Here is a 16,819-nt window from a genome sequence, read left to right as displayed (position 1 = left end):
TTCATTGTGTCAGTTGCTTTCTCTAAAGCATCAAAAAATTCCTTCACTTCTACATTAGTAGAACCTTCTGTGGCACCATAGGCACAAATAAATCTCATTGTCCAGTTCCCCATTCTGATATTTGCCCACATCACTCTACTTGACACTGCCTGCCATTCAAGAAGATTAGCCTCATATTTAGTGTTGAATACTATGCTACTCCTTCTTTTCCTTGATTGTCATTGCCTGAATATAACATTTTATATTTATTGCTCAGAAAGATCTCACCAGTTTTTGTCTTTTTTGTTTTAGTCACCCCTATTATGTCGATCTGGTACTTATCTAATTCCTCAGCTAGCTCCATTTCTTTGCCATTCAGGCTTCTTATGTTGATAGTACCAATCTTTAACTCTGTTGATGTTGAGTTGGGGTGTGTTTTCAGATTTGATAAAGAACTGGTAATAATGAAAGACTGACAAGTCATCTTGGAGAAGTGCCATGGCTTGAGAAGGTACAAAGAAAGAATGTCAGTAGTGCATGGGAAGTAGTCAGAGATTTGAGTTTGAGAGAAGCAGTATCAGACTGCATACCCAAGGTCAGTAGGATAAACCAACTCTGATTTAAGTGCATGAGTAGAGATATAAAGCAAGACGTACAAAAAAAAAAAAGAAAGAAAGAAAACACTGCAGAGTGAATATAAAGAAAAAAGTTGATCAACATGTTCATCAGCAGTAGAAAGTGCTAGCAAGAATGGTGACTATGGATGGTGGAAGTTTTTTCACTTGGCTATGCTACCAATTATATATTTGGTCCTTTATCCAAGTTTAAGCAAACAAAGTTTGCGCCTGAAGTATTTTCAGGACTGGGGCCACTCGTGGTAAAGGTGGATTAAGTTCTGATCACTTGGCTTAGTATCCCCCATAATGCAAAGCACATCTCCTTGTGGACATGTATAATACTAAGCATTAAGGGAAGGGCTACTACCCAGACCGGTTTAAACTTTTATTGAGGTCTCATCAGTGAGAGCCAGACCCAGAGGTGGTGAAAGTAATGCAGAAGTCATATCACTTTTGGCATATCATCATATGCCAAAAGGTGTCAACACCTTATTATTAAAATTCTCTGGATTTAGAGACAGTTGATGGAAGTTTTTTCACTTGGCTGTGCTACCAATTATATGTTTGGTTTAATTTTTTATCCAAGTGTATGCAAACAAAGATTGCACGTGAAGTATTTTCAGGATTGGATAAAGGATTAAACCAAATATTTAATTGGTAGCATAGCCAAGTGAAAAAACTTCCATCAACTATCTCTAATCCAGAGAATTTTAATAATAAGATGTTGACACCTTTTGGCAACTGGTATATGGTGATATGATTTCTGCATTACTTTCAGCTTAGTATCACCACCTCTGGGTCTGGGTCCCACTGATGAGACCTCTATAAAGGTTGAAACCGATCTGGGTAGTGGCCCTTCCCTTAATGCTTAGCATTATACATGTCTGCAAGGAGATGTGCTTTGCATTATGGGAGATACTAAGGCAAGTGATCAGAACTTAATCCACCTTTACCATGAGTTGTCCCAGTCCTGAAAATACTTCAGGCTCAAACTTTGTTTGCTTACACTTGGATAAAGGATTAAACCAAATATATAATTGGTAAGAAGGGTGACTAGTTTGATAAGAAGACAAAATCAGATTATGAGAGAAAATTAGCTAAGCAAGCCAAATTAAACCCAAAAGAGTTTTTTTCATTACATGGCAAGTAAGAGTGAAAATGATTATGGTAGGATGACTTTAATCATTACTCATGTAGGAAGGTGACAGAGGCAAAAGAAAAAGTTGAGTTGCAGAGTGATCATTTTGCAAAGATATATCATCCAGGTGGAGATTTTGCAGTTGCTAATATGACCAAAGATGCATATAAAAATTGAGGAAAGGAAAGAGGAGGTGTTCAGCATATTGAAAAATATGTGAACCCAGTAGTGGGATTGGATGACATGTTGGCTCATATACTAAATGAATGAGCAAGAGAATTGGCATTACCTCTGATGAAGTTGTTCATTCTGAGTTTCAGCTCTGGCAGGATTCCAGGGGGAATGGAAAGAGGATAAGATGTTCCCTTGCATAAAGGTGACCCCAAGACAGAGGTAACAAACTACAGACCAATTAATATATCAGGAGTGGTTGTTAAAGCATTGGAAAAGTTGGTTAAATGCAAATTCCAACATTGCTTGGATAGAGATGGGATACTCTATAGTGTGCAGCATGGCTTTGTAAAAGGTAGGTCTTGTCTTAGTAATTATTTACATTTTATAATAAAGTGATAGCAGAAGTGGATAAAGGAAATGGCTACACTATGATATTGCTTGAACTTTGCAAAGGCCTTTGACAGAATACTATATGGAAAACTATTACAAAAGTCGGAGCAAATGGGAAAGGATATGAAGCCGGTAGCATGGATTGGGGGGTGGTCTGACAGACAGACACCAGAGAGTGGACTGGAATCTAGGAGAATGAGGGTGACTAGTAGAGTACCTCAGGATTCTGTACTAGGGCTGCTACTCTTTAAATTACATTTCAGTGATATAGGGATAGATTTCAGAGGAGATATTCAGTTGTTTCCTGATGATGCAAGACTAGGTAGAACAATAGTAAATAAAGGTGATGTAGATTGCAGGATGATTTATATAACTTGACATTGTGAGCAAAGGCTAATAATTTTCAATTTAACATTGCAAATGCAAGGTTATGTACTTTGGGTTGAAAAGGTTGCATATGGTATGTCATATTGATGGTACTGGATTGTGGGAAATTGATGAGGTTAGGGACTTGGGAATAATGGTGGACAGAGTTGAGGTTCAGAGGGCATAATGCAAAAATAGGTAAAATAACTCAAAGGATTACTTGAATGTTGAAAAACACACTAACAAGTAAAGATAAGGAAGTTATCACTCTTTATAAGGCTAAGATTTGGTCACATTTCGACTACTGTACACAGGTTTGGTCACCCAGGCTTCTTGTGGACAAGGAGGTGGTCGAGGTGATTCAGAGATGAGTGACCAAGATGGTGACAGGTCTGTGGAATACTCCCTACTTGGAGAGGTTGAAGGTTTCTGGGTTACAAATGTTGAAAGTTTATTTTTCACTTGGTTAGACTATAACAAGTTTAGTTTAATCCTTTATCCAAGTGTGAGCAAACAAAGTTTGCACCTGAAAGTATCTTCAGGACTGGGGTAAGGTAGTGCAACACCAGGAAACTTGTTGCAAAGGTGGAGAAAGCTCTCATTACTCCTATCTCAGTATCTCCCATAATGCAAAGCACATCTCCTTGCGGATATGTGTAATGCTATGCATTAAGGCTCATACTGGTTTCAACCTTTATTGAGGTCTCGTCAGTGGGAGCCCGGCCCAGTAGTGGAGATACAAAGGCAGAAGCAATGAGAGGTCATCCTAACCTATAGGAGTTGCCAAAGGGTGTGCAACTTTATTATTAAATTACTCCGGATTCAGAGAAAGATGTTGAGAGTTTATTTTTCACTTGGTTAGACTATAATAAGTTTAGTTTAATCCTTTATCCAAGTGTGAGCAAATAAAGTTTGTGCCTGAAAGTATCTTCAGGACTGGGGTAAGGTAGTGCAACACCTTATCCCAGTCCTGAAGATACTTTCAGACGCAAACTTTGTTTGCTCACACTTGGATGAAGGATTAAACTAAACTTATTATTGTGGGTTACAAAGTTTAGTTGATAGGCAGAAAAGAGGGGACATGATAGAAACATTTAAGATATTAAAGGGATTTTATAAAATTGATGCAAGTGAAATTTTTCAATATATGACAAATAGTCGGAGAACTAGGGGCATTCCATGGAAGTTCTGTAAGAGTGTGGTAAGTAGGGGTGTGCAGACTGGATTTTTTGCATGGAGAATGCTGAATGAGTGGAATGTATTGCCAGAATTGGTTGAGTACCCTGATGGTGAATGAGTTTATGGAGAGGTATGATAGGTTTGTGTGTAAAAAGTTAGTTTGGGTCTCCTGTGATGAGTCTCCAGACTTCATGGAGATATTGTGCAATAATAATAATTTGTTGCTATTTATTATTGTTAATTTCTTGATATGTAACCTCTAGAGGTGTACAGATTACTATGATGGTACATAATATAAATTTTACTGCATAACTAATCATATATCAGCAATTTGCCTCCAGATTAGTTAATTACTTGTCATGGAATAGTTCGATCTTCTATGCCACTTCTCATTCTACCTAAATCTTGGGATTCTCCTGTCTTTTTCCTGCAATCTTGGTATCAAATACCTGTTTTGTTAATATTTCCTCATGTATTTTGTTTAACCATGTCACTGTCAATATGGATAAAATACATAACTCCTCTACACTTCATATCCATCATATATTTCAATGTAATATCAATTGTATTATAATTTTAATATGCACTTTGTATCCATGTTAACCTTGACTTATATAGACGTCATATCCGGTTGGGTGGTTAAATGACCATACTACTTTAGATTAGCTCTGCTTACACATTCTTGAATGCCAACAATATCAACTTTAATTCTTTTTGAAACTTTCTTACAGATTGTTCTTTTCAATATCATATTCATTTTTATCCTATTTATTATTATTATTATTATTATTATTATTATTACGGGTATCTCCATGGAGTCAGTAGACTCATCGCGGGAGACCCAAACTAGCAAAACAATATCTGTCATATCTCTTCTTGAATTCATTTACAGACGAAGAGCTCACAACTAAGTCAGGCAATGAATTCCACTCATTCACCACCCTCCTATTTAAAACTGAGCAAAGATTATGTCCAAATTTAAATCCTCTGTACTCTTGTATTCTGAACCAGTATGAAGATATTGCTATTAGGAATAACATAGTCAATGATACTTTTCTATTTATTGTGCCATTGTGAACTTGTTCGACAATGGTATTGTCTGTAATGACATCGTGTTGTGTTGCATTGTGTTGGAGCGTGGTAATGACTAGTCTGTATCCTGAACAGAAATCCAGAATGTACTTACCATTATTGTTAGCCTTGTCCTTTCTCCAGATTTTCCTGACTGATTTCTGTATGCCAATTATTCATTTCCTACTCTGCTGTTTAGAACTCCAACAAGGGCCAGCTTTTCCATTTTCTTTGTTGGCGATCTCTTCTAATGATTCAAAAAATTCCTCCACTTCTTCCTTAGGAGAAAAATCTGTGGGATCATTTCCTCATTTTGAGTTCGGTGAGCAAACTTGCTCACCGAACTCTACTTGAAACTGCCTTCCAAGTAAGAAGTTTATCTTCATGCTTGGTGTTGAATGCTTGCCTTTCCTTGATCATTATTTCCCCAAATGTAACATCATGCATATTATCATTTAGTAGGATCTAACCTGTTACGTTGTCTCAGTAACATGCATTCTACCCACATGGTACTTTTCCAGTTTTTCTGTGAGTTTCATTTCCTTGCCATTGATACTCGTTATGTCGATAGTTCCTATCTTCAATTCTTTTGAAATCGTGTTGGGTTGCTATTTAGTTATTGCAAAATATATCTCCAGAGCAATGTTCTTTTTTTCCCATCTCTGATTTGAAAGCACTGAGAAAGGTAATGGCCAGAAATCAATAGTAAGTGCTATTGATTTTAAATATTACTGTTTTGTTCATTAAGTTATCACTTGAGTTTATCAAGAATTTGTATAAATCAACATTTTTGTAATCGTATGTTTCATGGATACATTTTTAATATCTTATTCATTCCTCAGAATTTCATTTTACCTATGTATTTGTTGTACATTTCATTTAACTTCAAGAATGAACATGAAAGCTTAGAGATTAATGATGAAATGGAGGGGGGGGGGTTATGGAGCAACTCATGTGGGAAAAAAATAAACTTTGCTGACATAGGTTTCAGAGTGCAACACAAGGTCATTTGGAAATAAAGTTGCTGCTAATATTATTTTATATAATTTTTATAAAACATTTTTAGTGTTTTACTTCTTCCTCAGAATTCTTTTTTTTCCCCACCACCTATACCATCTCATTCACCTGTTGCTTTCTGTCATTAGTTATAAAAACTTCAAAAATGATAAATCAAACGCTTTGAGATTAATGAATAAATGATAATGAAATGGCAGTAACCACTAAAACAGTGGAGCAGCTCTTATGGGGGTGGGAGGGATATCTTTCACAATGAAGATTTCTTGGTGCATTGAGTAAACTCATTTGGAAGTAGTATCGTTAATATTATATTATTATATAGGCATTTCCATGGAATCCAAAGACCCATTGTTGGGAGGATGGGGGTCCATACTAACTAGTATTGCCAGAGCACCTATCATATATTTCCTGAGACTCGCTTATCCAACAACAAAATACTTATGCAGCTAGCAACAATCTATTCTACTCACATCTCCATGCAGTAGTGGCGAGATATGGAACTAGGGTTGTTGAATTATATGCTTTTTGTCCAAGTGGGCTGAAGACAAAAAAGTTTGATAAAAGTGAATTAGACAATTTTCAAAAAGATTGGTGTCAGTGGAAAAAAGCTCCTCTAGTAGGGGCATACTAACCGTTATTGAGAAAGCATCTATCATATCTCTCCTAAAACTCACTCATTCAATAACAGAATGCTCATGTCACTAGCAACAACTCATTCATCTCACTACTCTCCATGCAAAAAATAAAAAAAATAAAAATAAAAAAATAGAGTCCTTGCATACTTCCTAGCTATGCTGTTCAAACAGCATCTGGGGGGGGGGATGTCCTATTGGTCTCATCCACCTGGTTATATATTGGAAAATTTCTTTAGCATCTGTTCTATAAAACTTCTTTAGTAACTTATGTTCTATCATATCATTCTTCCTATCAGCTAAGCTTTAACTTACAGATCTTCAGTCTGTCTTCCAATCATCATTTTAGTCATATGCATTTAAGTCTCCATGGTTCAGTTGCATTAGATGAGCCTCTTGGTTGGAAAGACTCGGATTCCCATTTATGATGTGAAGAACCTTTATCAGGTGTTTCAGTCAAATGGTGAGTTAGCCAGTCTCATACAAAGGTGGAGAGTTTTTTCCTCCTGGAAACTTGGGTTTTTTTCATCCCTGAAAGCAGACAAACCAGCCAGAGGAACATACACACAGAGAGAGAGAGAGAGAGAGAGAGAGAGTATACTGATAGGACACTATAGAAGTACGGATTAGCCACTCTATTCCATCAGATTGGTTTTGTATGTTGAAGTGCTGGCCTATGCATTGAGCATAAATTTGGAGGAGCAATCTGAATCCTTTTCACTAATTTCACATTCCAAGAAACCCAGGACCCAGATAACTAAATCTATGCCAAGTAGTCTCAGTATGAACCTTCCATAAATTAAAGATGCCAAGAAATTATATTCTTGGTTTAAAATTAAATATCTTAAAATTTTTAATTAAATATTTCAATTTTAAATACCTCTCTTATCCCTACTATCATCGTGTATCTTAGCATCCATAGTGATTCTTTGAACTAAAGCTTACTTTTACAATATGTCCTTTGAACTTCATCTCTGTCTACTATCTCCCCTAAATCTTTAGCTTCAAGAATTTCTTGCAATCTGGTTTCATTTATGCAACTTGTCATTGAGCTTCTATGGTTTGTATTATTCATTATCTCTAGTATAAATCAAGTAAAAATTGTTTTATTCTTCTAGTTTCTTATGCTCATCAGTAAAGATATTTTTAATTTGAAACAAATAGCATCAGAATGACATAATACATAAATTATATTGATAGAATTGGTATTAAACTGATTGTGTATATTTACATACACATTATTCACTTTTGATCAGTTAAATGGTGACATTTTACCACTAAGATATCATCATGTATGATATCTTTAGTAAAGCATGCATAGAATAAAATACCTCTTTTGGATCTGACAGATATATTAGCAAACTTAGACTTAACAAATTTAAATCTTCCTGAAGAAGACATGATATATTACTAGAAGAATCTTTTTTTTTTAAACATTGTCTAGATCATTTTTCTCAAACATTTTTGTCCTTAGTCCACTTGGATAAAACCTGTAATTCACCAATCCTAATTCCGTATCTCACCCTAGTTAGGTCATGTTTTACTAAGGTGAGCCTTCATGTATCACATCTAAGAGCAAAATGATGGAGTAGTTGTCATAACATACAGAACCTTAACATATTTCATTTGAAAATTAGGATAGGATTTCTCAGCTTACCGTGGCAACACACAATAGTTGATTTTATGTATCACTATACATTCACATATTGAAATATACAAGCATGTGGCAGAATATTATGCATATTATTATATTAAAATGAAATAAATTATGTAAAACTTTTTTATTAATAGGATTTTTAATATATATTGCATTTTTAACTAAAAATTTACCCAGTAAGATTTTTTAAAAAAAATATTGTATTTATTTACTAATAAAATCCTCTTGCGGCCAACCAGGAAAATCATGCAGCCCATTAGAGGGCCTTGGATCACACTTTGAGAAATGCTGATTTATATAATACCTTCTTCAAATTTGAAGACGCTATAAAAAGAAAGAACTAGCAGTGAGAGTGTCAGACTCTCCCATTTTAGCAATTATATATATGGAAAGTTTGATTACCTCTGCAAAGTGAATGCTATTAGAATAACTGTCTTCTAAGTATCAATAACCTTTTATTAAAACCACTACTTGGCACACATAAGAAAATATGAACTATAAAAAGGTATCAGGTTATTTTACCATATAGCTGATAAAATAGCTAATGTAGACCATCGATATATGTATATAGATATTCTTCAGTATTTTTATTTAATTTAATAAATGTAAATTTGAATTTTTTTTTCTTCAATTTTCCAGTTTCTGTTAATGCAAAATATACAGGGAGAAAAGAAAAATTATAATTAATTTTTCTTATATATAGTTGTGCATTATTAATATATCATGTTTTGTGTAGCACTAATTTTTAACAAAGTGAAAGTAATAGTAGAAGATTTGCTTGTAAATCTTCTACTACTACAAAAAGCAAATAATGGTTATAGTTTAATGTTTGCGTCTGAAATACATAAATTAAAAAAAAAATTACTTATTTCACTAAAAGTATGAATTTTTCCTGCTTTCAAACAAAGTGCCATGAAAATAACACATAATAGTGGTAGCTTGTCTCACTTCATGACTGAAACAGATCTAGAAATGTATAAATGCTGGAACTTGTGTGAGTGCATAGAATACAGTAGCTAGTAAACATCCGAGGAGAGAGCTGTGAGAGATACAGTTATGTAGTGGTATGGAAGAATTTTTGCAACAAGTTAGTAACGTTCCATTAGTAGCATCATTTCATACAGAAAGATTAAAATATTTTAGTTGTTAAATTACAAAAGTAACTGGAATAATAGTTGTGAGAGGAACTTTAGATCTCAATGAATGAAGTTTCTCAGATGGGAGAAATTCCATTTCTAATTTTATTTTTCACATAGAAGTAAACTAAATTTACTGGTTATATATATATATCAAGTAAATTAACCATCTTTCAAGTTTCAAAAATATCTTTCCAGTGCATTACAAAATAGCATATACAAGTCCCTTTATCCATTAAATGTACAACAGATACCCATATGCTTTACATCAATCTTTCTACACAACTTAAGCGTTGACTTATTAATCATGGCTTTTTCAAACTTTATTCACACTCTTTTTTTGCTTCAAGTAAAATTAGTATTAAAAAAAAAGTCATAATTTAAAGTTCAAGACTTTGTTTCAGAATTCAGACATTTAACTTTTAGTCTCAGCAGTAATTCTTGTAGATAGGCTTATACGTTGGTAACACATGACTATTAAATTATTTAAGGAATTTACAACGTATACTGGAATATTAATTCCTGTCCTATCAGGTGTCTTCTCCCTCCAGGAGATTGACTACCATGTGTCTCCACCATGTCCTATTCAGCACCTCTCTGCTGCATTCCTCATATGAGATAGATAGATCCAGTCTTCTATATTTTTCATCCACTCCAGTCTTTGTCTTCCTCTCTTTCTCTTTCCCTCAACAGTTCCTTCGAGAAGTGTCCATTGTAGGCAGTTATGTCTCAGAATATGTCCAAAATATCTGACTTTTCTCTTTTTAATTTCTTTCATCAGGCTCCTGTTCACACCTGCCATCTCTAGTACCTCTTTATTTGTCTTTTTGTCTTTCCATGATATTCTCATAATTCTTTGCAGCATCCACATTTCAAAGGCCTCCAGTTTTTTCACACTTAGATTGGAGAGTGTCCATGTCTCTACCCCATATAATAATGTAGACCATATGTAGCATTTGGAGATAGTCTTATTTTGCATATGTCGAGTAAGATTTTTTTAAAAAAAATATTTAATTAAAAGAAACTTTAATAAATACCTCCTATATTTCAGCAATGTCACATTGCCATCTTCATGAGAACATACAACTATGACACATGCACGCAGGCACTACAAAAAGCAAATGAGGCAGAAGAGAGAGAACTACTGTTGTTCCTAGAGTCCTAGAGGTGTCCCCTAGCGAGCTTTATTGGGTTGTCTTGGCTGTTGGGCTGAAGTTCTCAAGATGCAAGCTTCCCAAATTTGGGGCAGTCTCATGCACCCAAATTTTTGGAATATTTCGGAACACAAAAACTACATCCGGTTTCACCAATACAGCCACTCTGAGCTTGCAGACCATGCTCTGGATACCCGCCACAAAATACATTGGAAGAAAGCTATGTTAATACACCGCAGTAAATTTAAATATGAAAGATTGTTCATGGAATCAGCCTCAGCTCTAAAAAAAACTTTCCAAACCTCATCAAATTTGGGTGCATGAGACTTCCCCAAATTTGGGAAGCTTGCATCTTGAGAACTTCAGCCCAACAGCCAAGACAACCCAATATAGCCTGCTAAGTGGCACCTTTAGTTTTTTCTCTTCTGCCTCATTTGCTTTTTGTAGTGTCTGCGTCTGCGTGCATGTGTCATAATTGTATGTTCCCATGAAGATGGCAATGTGACATTGCAAAATACAGGAGGTATTTATTAAAGTTTCTTTTAATTAATATCCCAGTATACATTATAAATTCCTTAAATAATTTAATAGTCTCAGCAGTAAGGAAAAGATTTATAACCATGCCTTCCATAATAAGTCGTTCTGTTTCTTAACAACTTATTCTCTTGCATGTTTTCGTATATTATAATTACAACTTACAGAAGTTTAGTTTCAAAAGAATGGGTTAAGAGAGGAAGGGTATTACTATCTCCTGAGAGATAATTACTTGAGGCAGCATGTGATGGAGGGGACTAGGGAAGTGAGAGTATTTGACCTGGTTATAGGATCAGAAGAGCTATCCATAACCAAGGTGACCACATTGTCTCTGGTTGGTGAAAGTCACCATGCAGTCTTGACTTGGGAGATTGTACAATGCAAGGAATATTCTGCCATACGGTCACTCCAATGCTCAATGATGTGCCACACCAGGCCTCGCCTTGCAGTCCTGTTGTATGTTTTTCTGGAGGCTTCAACTCTCTGAAGATCAGTCACTCCACACACACACACACACACAAACACGCCATCCATCCATCTCATTGATGATCTGCCCCTTCCTCTTTTTCCAGGAACCTTTACCTTCTCTCACTGTTCTGAGAAGTCCTCTTTCTATCCTTTCAATGTGTCCAAAATATTTTAACTTTCTTCTGTCAATATCCTTAAGGAGCCTTAAAGTCTACTGATCTTTTCTAATGCCCATTCATTTGTATGTCTTTCAATATACGGTATCTTCAACAGCCTTCTGTAACATGACATCTCAAAAGCAACTATCCTTTTCTTATCTGACTTATTTAGGTTCCCAGTCTCACATCATAAGTTGCTGTTGGAAAAACAACTACATCCAAAATCGTCAACTTTGTTCCCATGGAGATAGATCCATCCTTCCAGATTTTAGACAAGTCTCTGAATGTTGTTTTAGCCATTCCTAATCTTCTTTTGACGTCTTCTGAACAGCAATTCTTCACGTTAATAATGGATCCCAGGTACTTAAACTTGCTGACTTCCTGAATTCTTTCTCCATTAAGGTGCACTTGTTTCTCAAAAACTTCCCTGTTTACATTTCCTTTGAGAACCATAATCTTTGTCTTGCTAAGATTGAGCTGAAGTCCTCTGTTCTTACTGATCTCATTAACTTTATCAAGAATTTGTCCTGGTTCTTCCTTGTCATTACAAAGGAGTACTGTATCATTAGCATACCTTGGATTACTGATCAGTTTGCCACCTATCCTAATTCCTGTTTTATGCTCATCCAATGCTACATGCATGATGTCCTCAGCATATCTTCTAAACAAGTGAGGAGAAAGTCAACATTCTTGCCTAAGTCCCTTTCCAACCTGAAGCAAATCAGTTAATCCAGCACCTGTTCTTACCATGGCTTCTTGCTCTCTGTACAAGTTGGCTATCAACCTGATAGGGTGTTGAGGAAAACCTATTCTTTTCATTACTTCCCACAGTTTCACATGTTGAACACAGTCAAAAGCATTAGAATAGTCTAAAAAACACATTGCCATAGGTAGTCTAATAATTTTTTTATATTTTTCTATCATCTGTCTAAAGCAAAGGATCTGATCTCTGTTACCTTTCCTAAAACCTGCTTGTTCCTTGGGCATCTTTGCCTCAGCCCCTCACTCATTAACCTTAATGAGTGATGATTGTCATGAGGTGACAGTAGAAGATAAAATAATTGAGTTATTTAGTGACCGTTTTGCAAGGGTATATCATCCTAGTGAGGTTACTGCTTTAACATATATGACAGACACTAATGTGAGAACAGAAGTATATAAATTGGAGGTTCTTAGAATATTACAGAACCTCAATGTAAATACAACTATAGGATTAGATGGAATATTAGCTTGGATTTTACAGTAATGTAAAACCCACGTTCTGGCAGAGTTCCAAGGGATTGGAAAGAAGGCAACATATTTCCTTTGCATTAGGGATGTTCTAAGTCTCTGATAGCAAATTATAGACCAAGCAGTATCTCAGCTGTGATGGTAAAAAGTACTGAAAAAATTGGTCAAAAAGAGAATTCCAGAATGGGTGGATAAAAATATGATACTGTATGAGGGGCAACATGGCTTTTTGAAGGGTCAGTCATACTTTGTAATTTACAAACTTTTTATAATAGAGTAACAGCAGAGTTGGATAAAGGATATGGTTACATGATTCTGCTGGATTTTGCGAAGGCATCTGACAGAATACCACATGGAACTCTGTTACATAAATTCAACCAACTGGGAATGGATATGACACTAGTTCAATGGATAAGAGGGTGGCTGCGATAGATATCAAAAAGTGATATATGGAATGGCAGAATCGAGGTGAAAATATGTGACTAGTGTTGTGTCATAAGTTTCAGTGCTGGGACCATTGTTGTTTAATTTGTACGTAGATGATTGATATAGGAAATAACCTGAAAGGAAATATTCAATTGTTTGTTGATTATGCAAAATTAGGTAGAGTAATAGTTAATCAAGGCGATGTGGAGAGCTTCAGGATGATTTAACACGTTGACCGCCGTATGAATCAAATACGATTCACACTACATTTGTTCAATGCGTTGCGTGAATCATATTTGATTCGCATAAAGATTTTTCTTTCAGGCCGTGTAGTTCACCCGTGATTCGTATCTAAATGAAATGCTTATGGGTAATGGAAATGTGGGGCCTGGTAAACAGGTTTATATGGTTAGCACAGTAGAATTTCAACTACACGACCTATTATAGGGGTTTTATTTTTACCTGATTTAGGCCAATTTTTAATGTTGAATAAAACAATAACAATGGTGCTAAATATTTATTTATAATATATGTCATTAGAAATGTTACAAATCATAAATTTTTCTTCTAAACAATTGAAAAATTAATAAACAAAAAAATGTCAAATAATAGACAAATTGATATGAAAAAAATAATTAGGTGAAATTATTACAAACTACAGTTATGCACAATAGTAAAACAACGAACACAGTAAAATTTTTTGCACTGAACACATTTCCACCGTGTTTGTGTCGCCTTAGATGTTGCATATTTTCTATTATGTTCTTCGGTTAACTTTTTGTAGCAAGATGTACATCTTCTCCTATTACTGGTACCAACCTCTTCTAAAATATGTTTTTCCTTGTCTGAAGTCGAAGCGACATTATTTTCCTTTGGTGTAATTCCTAATAACTCTTTTGCGATTTTTTCTCTAAATTCTGTGATGCTAATGTTTTTATCAGTAACTCGCTTATATACTATAAAAGCGTTCACCACAGCAGAACCTAAAAGAATTTCAACTGCGAGTTTTCGATACCATTTCACACTTCTTCGAAGACAAGAAGCATAGGCTTTTATCTGATCAGATAGATCAGTAAAACTTTTGCTTTTGTTATAGTCCATAATAGCTTCCGGCTTTTGCACTTCATTACCATTTCTTGCTGTAAGGGATTTCATTTTGTTTGTGTGTTTTGTTGATAACATAAGCACTTCACGTTTATCGCACCATTTTATTACCACTACCCCTGTGTCACTTTCTTTACCAATTATTTCACCCTTTTTCAATTTCTTCTGGGTAACATCCTGTGGAATTCCCTTTCGATTTTTTCTCAAAGTGCCCACAAGGTGTGTTTGTCTATTCAAAAGTTTGTGCGCTAATTCAATACTGGTATAATAATTATCTACAAATATTGTGCGTCCATGGTCAAGAAGATTCTCACAAAGTCCCATAACAATTGAAGTTGGAACACTATTAGTAGCATTGGTCTTTTCTGCGCCGCAGTATATCTTGAAATCATATGTATATCCATCTTCAATACACAATTTGAATAGTTTTATGCCAAATTTGTGTCGTTTATTCTTGATGTACTGTCGAAAGGCAATACGACCTCGGAAAGGAACTAAAGTTTCATCAACGCAAATATTACTCGAAGGCGTCATTATTTTCTGGAAATTTTTTCTTATATGATTTATGAGAGGTGTAATTTTATAAAGTCTTTCAGAAGTATTTCTACCCTCGTTGTCTGTGAAGTGCCAGTTACTGAGAAGAAGATCGAACCGATTCCTTGACATAACTTGTTTGATTTCTGTAGAATAGAGGATGTTATTCGACCAATAACACTCTAATTTTGGCATCTGCACTAAACCGAACCAAATTTGCAGACCCAAAAATATCTTCATTTCATTGGGATTTGTGTTTTTCCACTTTCTTATCCTTGCTTTTGGTAAACTTCTCTTACTGAGTTTTTGAAGAGCGTATCTGTTAGTTTCTTGCACCATTAGGTCCAGCAGTCCTTCATCAACAAACATAAAAAAGAAGTCTACAGGCTGTTTATCATGCATTTCTTCAATAACGTTTTGTTTTATTCCAAAATTATTATCCACAAACTGAAAATGTTTTAGTTTATCACCTGTAATTTCATTCCATTGTAGGTCGGTTGAATTCACATTTCCAAGTATTTCATCTGAGGAATTTCTTATAACATCATCAATTGTTTGGTCTACAGAATGAGCAGCAGTAAACTGAGATGTACTAGGAGCGAAAACTTCGGTATTACCAGTTGTAGATACTTTTATTCTCTTCCTAGCAATGAGAGAATCAGAATCTGAAGACACAGAACTAAGATCACTTCCGTAGTAACTTTCCGTAGAATATTCATATGGTTCGTCATCAGATAGAACTTCATTTATCAAGGCTTCTAAATGACGTTGCTCTTTTTCGTAGTCTCCCATATTAGGGCAATTTATAACAATATTTATCACTATAACAAATTTATTCCACCGGACAAAACACTCAACACATATAACTGTTCGTAAGCGTCATATATATCCAAGTTTGACCTTGTGTGAAGTGCGAATCACGTGTGCACCGCTCGGCCCAGCAGTAAAAAAATTCTTCTCAGGCCACGCGGTGCACACGTGATTCGCACTTAAAAAATCTATTTAGCTGCATGAAATAAATAAAAAATCATAAAATATGATTATTTTATGTTACTTTAAGCAAATTGTAAAACAAAAAGAAGTTGGCCTGGGGATCAAAAAATTTTTTAACATTACGGCAGTCAACGTGTTAAATATGCTGTCACTATAGGCAAAAGATAATGGCTGTAGTTTAATGTCTAGAAATGTAAACTTATGCATTTTGGGATAAACAGATTACAAACTCTGTATAACATTGATGGCACTGTACTCCACAAAATTAGACAGAGTTCAAGTGTAGAGGACATTTTGCTAAGGTAGCCCATAAGATTACTTGGCTATTGAAGAACACATTAACAAGTAGAGATAAGTAAGTTATTTCTCTTTATCAGGCCTTGATATGTCCACATCTAAATTATTGTGCTCAAATCTGGTCTTCTGGGTTTCTTGTGGATGAGGAAGCAGTGGACATTCAGAGACGAGTGACCAAGATGGTGAGTGGTCTGTGGAATGTTCCCTATGAAGATAGATTGAGGGTGTGTGGATTGCAGAAGTTGGCTGATAGGAGAAAAAGAGGGGATATTATTATTATTATTATTACAGGCAACTCCAAGGGGTCCTTAGATTCATCAGGGGATGACATAAACATCATGTCAAGAACTATCCAACATTTGTGCAGTATCTATCATACTTGCTTTGAACTCATTCACAGTCATGGCACCCACAACTGACTCTTGCAATTTATTCCGTTCATTCACTACATTCCAAGCAAAAAACCTAGTTCTAAAAACACCTTTGCTAACTACACTCTTACTCAGTTTCTATGGATACCCCCTAATTCTCCCACCATCACCACACCTGTTCTGAGAATTTCCTC

At 35.2% G+C, this 16,819-nt stretch overlaps 1 protein-coding gene across 6 annotated transcripts in view; it reads left to right on the top strand.

Annotated features, from left to right (window-relative positions):
* Positions 1–16,819, top strand: part of LOC150102202 (ral GTPase-activating protein subunit alpha-1) — an 800,562-nt gene that overhangs the window by 142,549 nt on the left and 641,194 nt on the right. The gene's annotated exons all lie outside the window — the stretch shown is intronic.

The sequence above is a fragment of the Typopeltis vanoorti genome, chromosome 10 (genome assembly GCF_054136105.1).
Source record: "Typopeltis vanoorti isolate ZY-2024b chromosome 10, IOZ_Tvanoo_1.0, whole genome shotgun sequence".
NCBI classification, from domain to species: Eukaryota; Metazoa; Arthropoda; class Arachnida; order Uropygi; family Thelyphonidae; genus Typopeltis; species Typopeltis vanoorti.
The sequence above is the reverse complement of the archived record's forward strand: the minus strand, read 5'-3'. Positions and strand labels throughout refer to the sequence as shown.